This window comes from Capsicum annuum, chromosome 7 (assembly GCF_002878395.1).
Source record: "Capsicum annuum cultivar UCD-10X-F1 chromosome 7, UCD10Xv1.1, whole genome shotgun sequence".
NCBI lineage: Eukaryota > Viridiplantae > Streptophyta > Magnoliopsida > Solanales > Solanaceae > Capsicum > Capsicum annuum.
Window position 1 is genome coordinate 44,321,353 of NC_061117.1, and position 5,461 is coordinate 44,326,813.

Here is a 5,461-nt window from a genome sequence, read left to right on the forward strand (position 1 = left end):
ATAACCCACTAAATCACACTTATATAGTACATGTGTACAAACATGGGCCGCACCACAAAACTTTCAGGCCGGACCAACAAAATTTAGCTCAAAATTTGAACAGTACTGATGCTTTTGCTAATATGAGTTGTGCAGGTATAATGATTATGAGTTGTATTCAAGGATGTTTTTGACAAGGATTTATGAGAATATTTATTCCTATGTTGGAGTGACTAGTTCAACACGGAGTTTATTACAACCTTAAGTCATCTTCATCTTCATTATAATGATTATGAATTGTTGTTCAAAGTTTCAACTTAGTTGTGTTTGCTTAGAAGTACGACTTTTGTAGGGTAACAAAAACACATTAGACCAACAATCAAGGTAATTGCATCAAATAAGTTACACATTTCTCTTTTGATTTTTTTTTAGCTGTGACATAATGCAGAGTTTCTAAATCAACACATCATAATTTTTCTTTGTTCATTCTTAATTGAAATTCAAATGTTGACAAGGGATCAATCAAGCTTTTTATTTAGAATGATACTCCTGTCATTTGAATGGCACTCGATCCCAAAACTTTAAATTAAGGTCACAGAAAAGTTTACTAAATTTTAGTGCACTCTTTGATGGTAATGTACTTAATTATTCACATAGGTAAAACTTGTTCGGTATGATCTAGTGTAGATTCTAAAGGATTACTGTCCTTATATTTAGTTAATATTATCCACCGATGGGATGGGAGTTATTTAAGCCTAATATGTCCTAAGGACCATTCAACTCTGAGAAATATTGCACTCAGCAAATATAAAATAAAAAGAATTAATATAACTACGTTTGTGAAAAGAAATCTTAGTTGGATGGCTACCTGAGAAATTCATGTTACTAGTACAGAATATATATCGGAAGCATGTAGAAAAACATAACGAGTTCAGAATTTTGTGAGTGAATTCATGGCCATTCCATGTTTCCAACCAAATTAGCAATTCCAAGAGAAGTAGTAACATTGAATGTAAATAAACTAGACTATTGTCTTACGCAAATCAATTGGATTAACTTCCAGATATATTAATACAAATCAAAATAGTCTTCAATTTTTTTTGTCAACCAACAGCAGTACTTGTAGTCTTCAAAATTTGTCAACACATAACAGCACTTAAGGCCATAAAAATAAAAATGCTATGTTAAATAGCAGAAAACTATTTCTTAATTTTATTGTTGGGAGGGGAACTTTCTCCTTCATGGATAATGTTAACTTGTAAGTAAAGGCCTATGTTGCATTTTTCTCTAACAAATTCACATATACACTTGTCATTTTTCTCCAAAAGGTTCCACCTACATAAACTGCGCCATACATCAATTAACCATATTCTACCGTCCTTCCAATTCACGACTTTCGTCTCAAATTCTCTGCCAGCAGAGTCGCGAATGGACATGGTTGAAGGGAATTCAAGTTTGTAGTCCCTCACCACATCAACTGAAACATACTGCAACTAGGAAAAATTACTTTGTTTAATGAGAGTGCAATAAGATTAAACTATATATAATATCATTCACTAAATTAGTTATAGGTTCTTAATTACCAGCCAATTTTTCCTCTTCGATTGTACTTTCGCTACAAAGTAAGGATTTTTTGGCTGAGTTGTGCGACTGCTTTTGAATATATCTGCACTAAATATGACATGGATATCACTCACCTTGCAAGCAGTGGCTCCTTTCCAACCAGCTGAATCAAGAAAGTTAACTGATCAAGCCAACAAACAGAAATCTCATGAAAACTCAGAGATACTCTATCCATTTCATTTTAAATGGTGGTGTTTTATTTAACATGGACTTTGAGAAAGAAACAAGACTTCTGATACTTATCAAAAGTGTTAGAAAATGAGATTTAATGAATTCTTCATAGCGAAAGAAACAAGACTTCTGACACTTATCAAAAGTGTTAGAAAATGAGATTTAATGAATTCTTCATAGCTTTTCCAAAAAGTAATAAAAACTGCCCATTACAGGCTCATTTTATCGCCAAACCAAACAATTGAACCTTTTTAAAACCCTTTAGAACTTGTATTCTTAAATATTTCATGACATTTATATGACTACAAGATCATCTACAAATATATGAAGAAGTCATTTTTTTTGTAGCATACAAGCTAGAAAAGAATGAATTACATATAACATGGAATTGAAGAGTAGATATAAAGATTTTTAATTTGTGTCTACCTTTTAAACGTGACTCCTTGTTGTTAAATGTGCCAGGCCTCTCATTCTCTTCGTCTTCCTCATTTTATTCTCCATCCTCCTCTTCCTCCTTATCATCATTATCATCATCGTAATCAGTATATCACTTTGTTAAATGTCACTATTCTAGTCTTTTCTTTATCTTTCTCCTCTTATTCAAATTGCTCCTCCTCTTCACCATCTTCTTCTTGTACGTCCTTGCATTTCGAACATGGCACCTTTTTAGTCTGATCGTAGTCCTTATCCTCGTCCTCCAAGGAATCCTTATCACTACCATCAGAAGAAGAACTACTGCTGCTATCACTAGCCCAATTCTTCCCTTTTGGATCTACACTATTTTGATGTTCAACATTCAGTTCTTCTGCTTCGTCCATCACACCTAATTTTAAACCTCCATTCTCTTTCTGTTCACGTCGGTTAGTTCCAAGTAACTTGAAGCTAAATATTCTATTCCCAACATAGTCAAAAATAAGAAAGTCTCCATGCTCTAACTTGTTGTCCTTAATGAATTTCGGCCATCCATACTAAAAAAAAAATTCTCTTCCTATTTTGGCCACTCTTATAGGCCACATATTGCCAAGTCGATCCCTTAGGGAGACCTTCTTAGGTAACTTTCCATTCTTGTAATCCCTAAAACCTGGGGGAATTTTTTGAAAAATTATTTCATTTTAGGAAAGCTAATATAGAACAATATCAATCTATTATAATTAGACTGACCATATCATAAAATCAGCCAATATAAGGCGGAAATAAACTCAACGTTTGAGATTTTTTGAGGTTACAATTCAAGAACGTAACTGTTTCAGAAATTACTAAATAAAGTTGAGGCATTCTCATAGTTTTACTCCAATGTTATTTCCTTGAACACTCACGATATGAAAAATTTGGAAGTGATATATGCAATTTAGGACATTTACTGACTGTATTGTACATAAAAATCATATAAATTAGAATATTTAACATATATAAAATACTCATAAAAAATTTACTTGCATCACACAAGGCATCTTTCCTATTTCTTACTTTTCCTCTCCTTATTCACAACCCACATCTTTAAAAAGTCAAACTTTAAGAAGTTTCAATGCAAAGAGTTGGCAAGAGTCATAGATCAAGAGCAGGGTGGCTCAAGAATGATGGGGGCCTAAAGCGAATCATTACTAAGATGTTTCAAACACAACTAATATTTTGCGTAAGTTTAGACCAAAAATCTTCAATATTTTAAAATAAAAAATACAGTATAAGTCTATTACATAAACTATATGTAAAAAGTTTACATATTTAGAAACTATATAAAAAATAGCATAAGTCTATTTAGTTAACAATTCTAAATATTTTAAAAAATCATGCTCAAAGAAAATAATTTTCGACACTCCAAATAGTAATTAAGACACATGAATTAAAACGAAAGGAGTATTATTAGAATATAGATTAACTATCCCTAACTATCAATCACAGTGACTAAGTAATTTTTTATATAAAGATCTAGTACTTTATGAAAAAAAAAAAAGATACTTTTCAAATTTTTTTAAAAAACAATTTCATTAAACCTCATTTATCTTGAGATGATTTATAACCACACAAATACTTATGACTTAGTTTTGATCTCCATTTAAAAATACAAAATTTTTATTTCTTAAATTCTATATATAGTCAAACTGCTTGAAAAAAATGAAACCCTAAAATTTTTGGGGCGTCAAACCATTGCTTCACTTGCGTTGCCCTTGAGCTGGCCCTGGTCAAGAGAGGAGGTATACTTGAAAAAAATGTAAAATAACATGAGGTTTCTAAGTTTATTTTGTATCAAACTTTTTCCAGATATAAATCTACCAAGGCCTTCCCCTTCCCATATATCTATATATTTAAGTTAAAAGATATAAGAAAGCAAAGACCATGATGGGAGGGGGGAGCATATACTTACCATTTGTTTTGCACTAGTTTTCGAGGAGAAAACTTTGAAGAATCCCTTCTCCATGTTCGATTTGGTTGTCTAGTTTTAAGAGATAGAATAATTGACGGCGACACAACCTTTTAACCCTATAGGTTTCTTCAATGTTGATGGAGAAATCATATATAAAAGAGAAGAAGATTACAAAAATCTAAAGATTCTTATAATTATAGTACATTTTTCGTCTTGTAATTTACTTCATCTATCCATTTTTATTTGTCCAATATTATTTGATACATCCAACAATAAATAGAATGATGTATTTACTGTATCATCCTTTTAAGTATAATAAATTCAATTTATTGAAAAATTATTATAGTTAAGAAGAAGGGTAAATTAGGATGTAAGTGACAAGTTATCTCTTGATTTTTTAATCCTGATGCGTAAAAGTGGAAGGAGGCTGTAGTAAATGTAGGTATATATATATACATACACACCATTTTCTCTCTCTCATGTAGTAAATGCCGAAATACTTACCATGGAGAATGTGACGACTTATAGTGAGTGACTGGTGCTTGACCTCATTTGGAATTGAATAACTATAACTAATGCAGTTACTTAAAAAGAAAAAGTAATGGTACCATTAGACTATCACGATCAAAAAATGGGGTCATGATGACATTTATCATGGTTCAATATTTATAAGTTAGCCAATCACCGACTTTTAGAATGAAGTCAGGCCAATTACGGAATATATATAACAAAAACAAAAATCTGAAAAAGCAATATAAAACCACCCAAAATCTGGTGTCATAATATAAGAGCATCTAAGTACAAATTCGAAAACTAAAAAGTGCAAAATATGTCTCTAATCCAAATAAAGATATAAGTAAAATAGAATGAGATCTGAAATCCTTCTGAACACTAGAACAACCTAGTACCTCGAATAACAATAATTAACAGCATGATCTCAACCTTCGTATGTCGTTCTTGTGCTAGGATCTGCACTGAAAGGGCATAGTAGAGGTGAGTATGATCCACTTGTAATCAGTAGGTATCATAGGATGATTGAGAAAAATAAAAAATAAGATAAGTAAAATAAAAATATGGTGCCTACATGAGTAGCCTAGTTTATATATTCGGTCATCTTGGTATGCTTAATAATACTTTAGTAAGAAGCCTTTAAAATTACCGTCTGAGTTGTTGCTAACTGATATGTACCATCGAACCCCTTTCATGAACTATTTAATCTTCTCATACTCGATAGAGATGAAAGCGCCTAAATATTTAGATAAAGTGTGAAAACGAGCCTCATATTCAAAAATAGTCATGAAGCCCAACTACAAGTGATCAAACTCA

General features: G+C 31.6%; 1 pseudogene; it reads right to left on the minus strand.

Moving 5' to 3' along the window:
- Positions 1–1,178: 1,178 nt before the first annotated feature.
- On the minus strand, positions 1,179–4,189 carry LOC107863149 (annotated as a pseudogene).
- Between the last annotated feature and the right edge of the window lie 1,272 nt (positions 4,190–5,461).